The sequence below is a fragment of the Terrapene carolina genome, unplaced genomic scaffold, assembly GCF_002925995.2.
Source record: "Terrapene carolina triunguis isolate 2854851 unplaced genomic scaffold, T_m_triunguis-2.0 Scaffold28924, whole genome shotgun sequence".
NCBI classification, from domain to species: domain Eukaryota; kingdom Metazoa; phylum Chordata; order Testudines; family Emydidae; genus Terrapene; species Terrapene triunguis.
In genome coordinates, this window is record NW_020693275.1 from 103,572 (window position 1) to 115,507 (window position 11,936).

Below are 11,936 nucleotides of genomic sequence, written 5' to 3' on the forward strand. Positions count from 1 at the left end.
AATACCATACCATACCATACCACCCTTAGTTCTGCACTGCTGCCTTCGGAGAGTGGCGGCTGCTGACTGAGGACCCAGCTCTGCAGGCAGCAGCACAGATGTAAGGGTGGCAATACCGCACCATGCCATCCTTACTTCTGCGCTGCTGCTGGCGGTGGCTCCGCCTTCAGAGCTGGGATTCTGGCTATCAGCCGCCGCTCTCCAGCTGCCCAGCTCTGAAAGCAGTGCTGCCACCATCAGCAGCACAGAAATAAGGGTAGCAGTACTGCAACCCCCCCTACAATAACCTTGTGACCCCCCAACAATTCCTTTCTGGGTCAGGACCCCTATGTAGCGGGGTGGTTACCCTGCTCCTGTCCTGAAGGGCTTAAAACAGTCCTGGGAGAGGGCTGTGTTGGGGATACCAGCTAATAGGCTGATTGGAGAAGCAGCCGCAGCTGGGCCATGCCCCAATCAGGCCTCAGCTGGCCCTATAAAAGCCAGGGAAGCCAGGAGCAGACAGACTCTCTCTGCCTTGAGGCAGTGGCAGTCACGATCACAGTCACGCATGCACGCACACACACATGCACACACGGCTGCTGGGAAGCTCAGGGTGCCTAGAGTGAGGCAGGGCTGGGGAAAGGCCAGAGGGCCTTGGTAGCTCCAGGCTGGCAACTCCCCAGGCTGCAGGGCCTTGTCCAAGGCCCCATAAAGGTACTGGGAGGCAGAGGAAGGCAGCAGGTCCAAAACACCCTTCTCTGTGATGAGTGGCTTACACTGCAGTCTGCCCCAGGGTGCGGGGGCAAGTTGGTGACTGGCAATAGCTTACGACTGAGGCAAGGTGGGGATAGGGAGTGGGGGTTCCCTGGGGAGGGGAGACCCTGAGACTGAGGGGTGTACTGCCAGGGGGCAGCACCCAGGATAAAGGGGCACTGGGTCCAGGAGGGACACAGGGGCCAAGCGGCAGTGGGACATCGGCCTGCAGAGGGTGCTCCAATGGCTGGATGAGGTAATTCCCAAGATGGCCAGCAGGAGGCGCTGCAGGGGTGAGTCCTGCATTGCTACACCCTACAATTACAACACTCTGAAATTTCAGATTTAAATAGCTGAAATCATGAAATGTATGATTTTTAAAATCCTATGACAGTGAAATTGACCAAAATGGACGGTGATTTTGGTAGGGCCCTACCCATAGTCTACACGCCAGGCAGCAATCCTATATACACAAGGCAGTAGCAGGGGGGAGCATAAAAACAGACTTGTCTACCCAGGGGACAACAGCGGCGAGGTCAGTACAGATCATGGCCTCGTTAAATATGGTTATCGAGTAGGACCCTGTACCCCAGCTTTGCACGTACTCCAGCCACTTGCATCAAATTTACCCAGGCTCACACTGGAGGCTGAGCACAGTATAGATTTTGCTAACCACTCCCTTCTTTGTTCAGCCTCATTCTCTTTTGGAGCGTGACTCTTGTCTCATGAACTCAACTGGTTGAGCTGCAGTTACACCCATTTCACACAGGCAACAATCACTTCAGAGGTGGTGAGTTGGTGTAATTCACTAGTAGTGATGTATAAGGATCACTTTACACCACCTTTACATGAGTGCAGCTGCCTACACACAGTGCTATGGAGACCTGAGCCCTCTGTGTGCACATAGCCCTGCAGTCACTGCTAGAGTTAAACATTTCTCACACCGGTGACCTATTTATTGTCACTGGTGCTCTACGAGTCCTGCCCGAGACAGGAGGCCGTTGTTCATTCATTGCAATGCAGGCCAGACTCTCCTTACTGCCTGTTCACAGACAGCTCCGCATGTCAGAGACTGTGGAGTTAAGTTAAGATTCACTGACAAAGACTTCATTCACACAGAGTTCAGGTTGCCCGAGATATCTCGTGCCCTTCTAGGACATCGAGTTGGGCAAAATTCAAACCCCTGAAAACCAGGTAATACAGAGTTAAGGTGAATGCCAAGGCAGCCTTAACTCTGCCCCCTGGAGCTGGACTAGCCACTGATATTAATGTGCTCCAGCTGCAGTTCCTGTGTTAGGTGTAGCTGTACTGAATGGTGGAGGCGATGAGTTGGAGCAGCTTGGAAGAGCTGTGACTGTGATTTGAGATTTGGTTCTGAGCCACCCATGTGACCAAAGGGAAGAGGTGCCAATATACCCTGAGGGATCCAATATGCATATTTTAGCGCTGTGTTCTGTAGGGTGTGTCAGTGGCGGAGCACAGGCATCTTCTTGTCATGGGGATTGCAGCAGTGAGATGGGAGATGGAAGCAGTCCATGTGTTTAATGATGGGATGGTGAAAAGAGAGTGTTAGATGGAACACTGTAAGTAATGGGGAGGGAGTTGTGAGAGGGCACAAGCAGGTTGTAAAATGTAATAAGTGTGGGGTTGTTTCTGACTGGGGAGAAGGTTCAGTGTTTGTAGGGCACTGGCCACTGAGTACCCCCCTCTGTGACTGGGAAGCATTTTCATTTTCTCATCTCCAGTTGTTCCAGTGCCAGGCCTTTCCTTTCCCTTGGAATGGCTCCCAATTTCCTGTTCGTTTTCTGAATGTGGGTCAGTGTCATGGAGGGTCTCAGCCCAGCTGTGGGACACATGGCCAGGGGTGGAGGCTTCTCAGGAATCTCTGATCCAGCCAGGAGTTTGCCTGCTTTGCAGGGTGGAAGGTTTCTTGTTAATGCAGTCGTTCATCAGAGCAGTAGTGGGCTGGTGTCTTCCCCCATCCCTTGCTCTGTGTCCCAGTCCCATTCTTCTTGTCTATCCAATTCCAGTCTCCACTCCTCCTAGTGTGCTTTGATCTACACCCATTTCACAGCACTAGGGAAATGTTAGGGTGCAGCAGCAGGGTCCACACAGACACTCAGTGTGCTGCAGGCTAGTGTGGGTAAATTTACATCCGAGTAAATTACATCCCGCTCTATCTGCTGGATATCTAGGCAGAGGAGGTGTGTTCATGTAAATCTCTCCCCCTCCCAGCTAGCTGTCAGGGGAGAACTCATTCAGACACTGCTCACATCTGCCATTTCCTAGTATTTTTAAAAAATAAAAAGATGGGTTGGGCAGGAACTTTACATAATGAGCTTCACTGTCAGGACTTTGAAACTCTGCAAAAAACAGATCGACCTTCACCATTATAAATTCCCTAACCCGGTAATAACAACTGCAATGCCTTGTGCTGCACACCTAGCAAGTGCACAGCAGGGAGTCCCTCTCCTCTGAACCTCACTAGGAGGAGGGAGCTGCACACAAACAAAGGGGTATCAGAGCAAAAGACCCTTCTGTGCACCTTTCTGTAAAACTGTGCCTGCATCTCAGCTGGAGCTGCACGTTTGCAGTGGGAATAAAGTTTGGGTTTGTAACAAGGCATCTGAAGGGCTGGGCTGCCTAGTGGTTGGTGCCCCTGATGTCCAGCCCCTTGTTTTGAAGGTCAATTTGCCTCAGTATTTTAGGCAGTGGGGCAGGGAAACCCAGGCCCTCCCTCTCCACCAGGTACCAGCCCAGGGTCCTGCCTGCATCTATCCCTGAATAGGGGAGGCCTCCCCGCAGGAAATCTAAATCCACTGCCCTGGATTACTTCCTACCATTGTCCCTTTTGTTAGGGGCATGGCCCCTCTAGTCCCGTTTGCTGGTGGCTTCCATCCCATAGCGCCTCTCGTGGATCTTGAGTGGTATCGTGCTGCGGTCCCAGCTCCTTCAGGTGGGGCAGCCGCAAGTTTGGTGAGACTGAACCCCACAATGTCTCTGAGCTTCAGTCACCCAGTTACCTCAGTTGCCAGAGGCTCCTAGGTCTCCTGCAGAAGTCCCCCTTGGCTGGGGAGACAGCGCTTACTCCCTGGTGGCTGGCAGGCTAGTGACCCTTCCCCCCAGGCAGGGAGGTGGATAGCTCCTGCCTCTTCACCAGTCAGCCCTCAACTTAGCCACGCTCTCTCCTTTTCTCCCCCCAGGCCTGGCATTATAGCGGGTATAGCGTGGTGGGGCTAGCTGGGCCCAAAGGCTCCTTTAACCCCTGCCGTTCTGGCAGGGTAGTTCCACGTGCCTGTGCTGAAGGTTGGAGAGGAGGATGAGTCTTTCCATGGCCATTCTTGTCACTAATCCCCATATTCCCTGGCTAGAGGTGTAGGGCTAGCTCATAGGGCCAAACCCAGGGCTCCTTACTCAGGCAGGCAGCTATTGCCTGTAATGTGAGTTTGCTTTGTACAGACTGAGTAGAAGCAGGATAAAGGACTCAGGATTGGGCCGATTCAGAATTATTCCAGAAATAACCAGTCACCTGTCTACAAACTGCCCTGTGCACTAGATATCACTGAGAACAAACACATACGGGAGCTGTGAGGTATCTGCACCAAGCAATTTTTGAGAGATACTCTCCTGACAGAATAGTAGAAAACTTTCCTAAAAGTGACAGTTGTCTTCTTATGTGCAGTGTTGTAGCTGCGTTAGTCCCAGGATATTAGAGAGACAAGGTGGGTGAGGTAATATCTTTTATTGGACCCATTTCTGTTGGAGAGAGACAAACTTTTGATCTTACAGAGAAGAGCTCTGTGTAAGCTCAGAAGCTCGTCTCTCTCACCAACAGGAGTTGGTCCAATAAAAGATATTACCTCAGCCACTTTGTCTCTCTCAATTCCTTCTTGTCCAGCTTTCAGATTTCATTTCTGGTTGGATTAATACCAGACTTCGCCAAAACATTCTCCTCCGCTAAGGTCCCTGCCTCAGTCAGTGCACAGGCTGGATGGTGCCTAGGGAATGAATCAGGGATGCACAGTGAAAGAGGCTGTTGCCTGTAGGCCCACAGCCTAATTGGTTGCAGCAGCAGCATCACTATCATCAGTGATCCCTCCATTTGAGGATGATCTCTACCACAGATTTACATATGGGTCCTGAGACGACTCAGAAGTCCGATCCTGGAACCATAGATCTGCCCGCAGTAGGTACAGACATTTCCTGATATGTCAGCTGCCTGCTGGGAGAAAGTTTTTTCTTTCCTTCCTTCTCTCTCTCTTTTCAACTTCGAGGGCAAGGCACTTCTCCTCGATGTGGGCCACTGCCTGGTGGAGAATGAAACGTCATTGAGATCGGTTGGTTGCTTGCTCCTCCCAGCTTGTGATGTCCACGTGAGTTTTCTTGAGATATGATTTCAGTGTATCTTTGTAGGTTTCCTCTGACTATCACGGGATCTCTGACCGTGGGTGAGCTGAGAGTAAAGGGCTTGTTTTGGGAGGTGACAGTCTGGCATCCGCACACAATGTCCAGCCCAGCAGAGTTGGTGAGTGAGGATCATTGCTTCAGTGCTGGTGACATTAGCTTCAATGAGGATGCTGGTGTTAGTGCAGCAATCTTCCCACTTGGTGCAAAGGATCTTCCAGAGACATCGTTGGTGATACTTCTCCAGATTCTTGAGGTGCTGTCGATAGGTCACCCAGGTTTTGCATCTATAAAGGAGTGTAGGGATAACAATTGTCTCATAGACCTGGATCTTGGTATCCTTCCATAGATCACGGCCTGTGAAAACGTGCCAGAGCAGTTTCCCAAAGGAAGCACTTGCGCATTGGATCCTGTGCTGGATCTCACTGTCAATTTTTGCCTTTTGAGAAAGTTGGCTACCGAGTTTGCAGAAATCCTCAACTCTCTCCAAAGTCTGTCCCTCGATTGTGATTTGTGGTGGCTCATGTGTAAGGCCTGAAGCAGGCTAATGGAGCACTTTAGTTTTCTTGATATTGAGTGAGAGTCATAGGTGTCGGTAAGCTTGTGCAAAAAAATCCAGTGCGGACTGAAAGCCATTCTCAGTGTGTATGACGATGATACAGTCATCAGCGTACTGAAGGTCAGTAACGGACGCCCTGAGTACTTTAGGCTTCAAGCGGAAATGTCAAAGATAATAAGCTGCCCATCCATTCTGTATTGAATGTCAACTCCAGTGGAGAGGCCGTCTTTTTCAAGGACCAAAATGACTGCTAAATACATGGAGAACAGGATTGCAGCAATAACACATCCTTGCTTAACCCCAGTTTTGATGATGAAAGGATCCATCTCCAGGCCATTACAGAGAACGGTGGCAGTCATCTCATCATGAAGAAGCCTTAGGCCCTGAATAAATTTTGGAGGGCAGCCAAATCTGGCCAGCACCTTCCACAGGGCTTTGTGATTGACAGAATCGAAGGCCTTGGTCAAATAGATGAAGGCCATGTACAGGTCCTGATTTTGCTCCCGAGATTTTTCCTGGATTCGGTTGGCAATGAAGATCATGTTGGTTGTCTTGCGGTATGGTCTGAAACAGCACTGAGAGTCCAGCAATATTTCCTCAGCAAGGGAAAGTAATCAGTTTAAGAGGATACAGGCAAGAATTTTCCCTGCTGTAGATAGCAAGGCAAGTCCAAAATAATTTCCACACACCAACTTATTCCTTTTTTAAAGATGGTAACAATGTTGGCATTTCTCAGGTTTTCCGGAATCTTCTCATTATACCAAATCTGAAGAAAAATGAAGCTCCCGACAACATAGCTTTGAGGATCATTGGAGCACACAAGCCCCTTCACCACAGCAAGGCAACGGTCCCTGAAGAGGGGTTGCAGCAGTGGCAAGATGTATAACCAATAAAATTATGCTGAAATCTTGCTCCTGGCTTCTGTGGGCCAGAGTGGCACCAGGCACTAGAACTGAGATGTGGGAGACTGTTTCCACCTATTGAGCCCAGGCAGTGTGATGAGGAAGCTACCTGAATTGAATGCAGACTGAGGTGAGAGGGGAAAGTAGATGATGATAAGGATACAGGGCGAATATTCTGAGTCTGGAGGATGGAGAGAAACTGGGACTGCGATGTGGACTGGAGATGTGGACTGGCTGGGCAAGGAGCCTGGGACTGGGAGGAGGGGGAAAGAGATTAGCACTGGCTAGGCAGGGTGATTAGGGGAGGGAGTAGATGGGGAAAGTTTGTGACGTGCTGATCAAGGAGATTGGGAGTTGGGGAGACTGGGATTGACTGGGTGTGACGTTCTCCTCTGGTGTTATCCGGACCAGTGATCTGCTAAATCACCCCAATCCTCGACTCTGGGAGTCAGCCTTACCCTGCTCTGCTGTGAGAACCCCACTCCTTGAATTGTGCAACCAAATGACACTAGCCAATATCTCCAGTCCCAAACACAACCCTAGGAACCTCTGTCTTGCAGTGTCCAGTTATGCCCGCTGGACACTACAAGCTTATATGAGTTCATCAGTTTAACAAAGAAATAGATATGTATCAGGCTTGTTATCCGCAGGGGAGTCACTGACACACTTCAAACAAAACGCACTGCTTCAGGTAGAATAAACAGATTTATTAACTATAAAGATAGATTTTAATGATTATAAGTCAAAACATAACAAGTCAGATTTGGTCAAATGAAATAAAAGCAAAACACATTCTAAGCTGATCTTAACACTTTCAGTGCCTTTACAAACTTAGATGTTTCTCACCCCAAGCTGGCTGGTTGCTCTTCAGCCAGGCTTTCCCCTTAGATCAGCTCTTCAGTTGCTTGGTGTGGTGTCTGTAGATGTAGGTGGAAGAGAGAGGAAGAACATGGCAAACATCTCTTCCTTTTATCGTTTCCTTTCCTTCCCCTTCCTGGACAATGGCTGTTGATGGGTTGATTGACACCCCGCCCGGGCGTTGGTTACTTTCCTTACTGTTGCCTCCGGGGATCTAATATCTGGCTGATTCCCCCAACTTACAGCATGTTTTAGTGACAACCATACTACACAATTCTCATAACTTCATATGCATTAATGATATACATATATGAATAGAGAAATGACTTTCAGCAGATCATAACCTTTCCCTTGATACCTTACAAGGCATTCTTTGTATGTAATATCACAACTGTATGGAAATTAGGTTCTATTGGGGTTACGGCATGCTCCCCCATGGTATAGAATGTCACACTGGGTGAGAAATCTGGGACTGGGAGCCAGTGAGGAGGAACTGGAGGTGAGTGAGAAAAAACAGATCAGATCAGGAACCAGGGTGTCGGGGGAGTGTAAGACTAACTGGGCGACAAGACTGGAATAAGCAGCCAGGATGAGGTGGGGGAGATTGAGAGCAGATCTACATGAACATTTAGTTTGTGGCAAGCGGGGGTATTAATCTAACCTGCACTGTCCTGCCATGCACTGAGTGTCCATGTGGATGGTGTGGCTGCGCACTGAGGCCTTGTCTACACTACTGCTGTCATAACTATAAAGGGAAGGGTAACAGCTCTCCTGTGTACAGTACTATAAAATCCCTCCTGGCCAGAGACTCCAAAATCCTTTTACTTGTAAAGGGTTAAGAAGCTCGGGTAACCTGGCTGACACCTGACCCAAAGGACCAATAAGGGGACAAGATACTTTCAAATCTTGGGTGGGGGGAAAGGCTTTGGTGTGCTCTTTGTTTAAGGGGTTGTTCGCTCTTGGGACTGAGAGGGACCAGACATCAATCCAGGTTCTCCCCATCTTTCTAAACAAGTCTCTCATATTTCAAACTTGTAAGTAAAAAGCCAGGCAAGGCGTCTTAGTTTTACTTTGTTTTCTCAACTTGTAAATGTACCTTTTACTAGAGTGTTTATCTTTGTTTGCTGTACTTTAAACCTAAGACAGAGGGGGGTCCTCTGAGCTCTTTAAGTTTGATTACCCTGTAAAGTTATTTTCCATACTGATTTTACAGAGATGATTTTTACCTTTTTCTTTAATTAAAAGCCTTCTTTTTAAGAACCTGATTGATTTTTCCTTGTTTTTAGATCCAAGGAGTTTGGATCTGTATTCACCAGGAGTTGGTGAAAGGAAGGAGGGGGGAAGGGTCAATTTCTCCTTGTTTTAAGATCCAAGGAGTTTGGATCTGTATTCACCAGGGAATTGGTGAAAAGTTTCTCAAAGCTTCCCAGGGAAGGGAATGGTGGCAGCGGACCAGAACTAAGCTGGTAATTAAGCTTAGAAGTCCTCATGCAGGCCCCCACACTTGTATCCTAAAGTTCAAAGTGGGGATACAGCCTTGACAACTGCTTACGTTGATGTAAGTTACATTGCTCAGGGGTGTGAAAACACCTCTCCACCTGGAGCTTACATTGACTTAAAGCAGTGTCTACATTGCACTATGTCAGCGGGATATGCTCTGCCGCCAAGAAAGCTTCTGCCTCTCAATGAGGTGGACTAATTATGTCGACAGGAGAGCGCTCATCCATCGACGTCATGCCTCTTCACCAGACGTGCTAAATCGGCACCGCTGCATCGATACAGTGGCACTGATTTAGTGTGGTAGCGAAGAGAAGCCCTAACAGTTCCCTTGTGTGCTTTGATCTATCCCATTTCCAAGCATTAGGGAAATGTTAGTGCGCAGCAGCAGGCTCCACATGGATACTCAGTGTGCAGCAGGCTAGTGCGAGGTAAATTTACACCCCAGTTTTCCACAAACTAAGTGTGTGTAGAGAGAAACCCTGAGACTGGATGAGGCATCCAGGGATGGAAACTGGGCCTTGGGGCAGACAGGACAACCCAAGGCAAGGGTAAGTGTGAGAAACAGATCAGCTGAGGACCCCAGAGGGGAGGGACAGCACAGAAAACAGGGGGGGAATTGGGACTTGGCTGGGGAAACCAGAGGTGAAGTCTAGGACTGGCTTGGCAAGGAGACTGGGACTGGGGATGAGAAGCTTGAGGAGTGGAGACTGGAATTGGATAGACAAGAAGAATGGGACTGGGACACAGAGCAAGGGATGGGGGAAGAGACAGGACTGGGACAGGTTGGAGGGGTGGGGGCAGAAGGAGTTACCCTTGGTAGAAAAGAGGGAGATGGGTTTGTGACCACTAGAGAACACACCTCTCCAGAACCTGGAATGGAACCCAGTATCCCTGAGTTTTGCCATTCCCCTGCTGTCAGCAAATATTTGTCAAACCCTCCAAAAAAATCTTCTGATACCTGTCTAGTTCTGGTCCACAAAGAGGATGATAACCTACTACTGCTGTCAGTTACTCCATTAGCTCAAGCGGCAGAGGGTTGTGTGGCAGATCTAAAGGTTCCAACCCTGCTGACAATCCATGTGGGTGTCAATATGATTCCGCATCTTGGAACTTCTGGTTTTTTCAGTTTTTTTTTTTTTTTAAATCTAGGAAATTATGCACAAAGCATTATTTTTAAGGAATGTTAAGTTTGCAAAGTTGAGCTGTAAAAAATAAGGAAATGGCAGAATTAAAGTTGTCTTTGCACCTCTATTTTGGCCCAGTTGTACGTATGCATTAAGATATAGTCTTTCATTACATGATAACATGCTATTTTCTTCACAGAATAGACAGTGCTCTGAATCAGGGTTGTGGAGTGAAAGATAAGGTTGTCTATAGGATCTCTGCCTCATTTGTTGCAGGAATTGTGAAGTGTGCAGTGTATGAGGCAGGGGATTGCAGAAAGAGAAAGGAGGGTCTCTTGTTAAGGCAGTTGGATGCTGCCCTGGGGAATTGGATTCTATCCCTGCCTCTGCCACAGAGTTCCTATATGATGCCTGGCAAGTTGCTGAAACCAAATGTTTCACAGGTGGTCATTAATTGTGTGTTCTTCATTTTATGGGTGGCCCCCTTGAAACCATGCACATCTGATTTGCAGAAGTGCTGAGCATGTGCTGCTGTAAACTGAAGGCAGTGGGAGCTGTGCTAAACAAGCCTAAGTACTCTGAAAAAACAGGACGAGGGTATCTCAAGTTGGGCACCCAAAATGAGTGGATGCTTTTGATAATTTTGTCCATAGCGTCTCTGGGCTTTGTTTGTTTTTCCATGTGTAAAATGGAGATAATTACACTTCCCTACCTCCCAGGTGTTGTCAGTTGTTGGCTGTGCGTGTTTTCTCTGTGTGTGTGTTTTCAGCTCTGCGCAGATAGCGGATGCAGCAGGCCTTAATCAAAGTGCCCAAGAAGACCACAGACTCGGTTCAGTGGTGAAGGCGCTCGTTCAGGTTTATTGCTGACAAAGCACGGTACTAGCTCCCCGGATCAATGTCTACAGATACACTGGCACCTCTATGCCTCTTACAATGGACTTGGCTCAGTGAGTGGCGAGACTTTCCACTCCCCCCTCCCGTCCCCCCAAGGCCAGAAAAAGACCCCCCCCCCCCAATGTCCTGTCTTTTATACTGTGATAAAAATCAAGTTACCCTCTGCCATGGCTAGTTACCACCTTGTCCATATTGGTTTGATCAAAACATATCTATCCATCACCCTGTCATCCTGACCTTATCTTTAGGAGGGAGTAATTTTTTTCCCTTTCATCATCTCTGAGGAGTATGTTTCCACCATAACCCTGTATCAGGGTGCTCTGGTATTACCCTTCTGGAATGTGTTTATGCAAGTGCCAATGCCTAGCACTTCTCATGAGTGTTTGTGTTTTTGCAACACCAACCATGTTTTTGCCAGGTTCATGTTCTGGACAATGAACCTCCAAGCAGAGTCACAAAAGGAACTAATGAAGGTTTCACAGGCAAGTACAAGTCTGGCATTCTGAATGTTTGAGTGCTTCACTTTGCAAACTTTAACTTTCTTTTTGACTCATAGCTGTATAGATTTTAAGGCCAGAAGGGAGCTTTAGATCTAGTCTGACCTCCTGGGTAACAAAGGCTCTAGAATTTAAACCAATTACTCCTGTACTTCATCTGAACTTGTGTTTGGCTAAAGCACATCTTCCAAAAAGGCATCCAATTTTGTTCTGAATACTTCAGGAGGTGAAGAATCTTCTGCTTCCTTGGTAGTTTGTTCGACTGTTTCATCAGTATTACTGTGGAAAATGTATGCCTTACCTCTAATAGGAATTTATCTGGCTTTAACTTCCATCCATTGGTTCTTGTTATGCCTTTCTCCACTAGATTAAGACGGCCTTTAGAATGCAGTGTTTTGTCCATGTGAAAGTATCTATAAACTGAAATCAAGACACATCTAGGTCATCTTTTTGATAAACTAAAC

The 11,936-nt window shown here is 47.9% G+C and overlaps 1 protein-coding gene across 1 annotated transcript in view; it reads left to right on the forward strand.

The window, feature by feature from the left end:
• LOC112122840 (deleted in malignant brain tumors 1 protein-like) overlaps positions 1-11,936 on the forward strand; it is a gene marked incomplete at its 5' end in the record, with an annotated part of 128,498 nt that overhangs the window by 94,314 nt on the left and 22,248 nt on the right. The window lies entirely within an intron of this gene.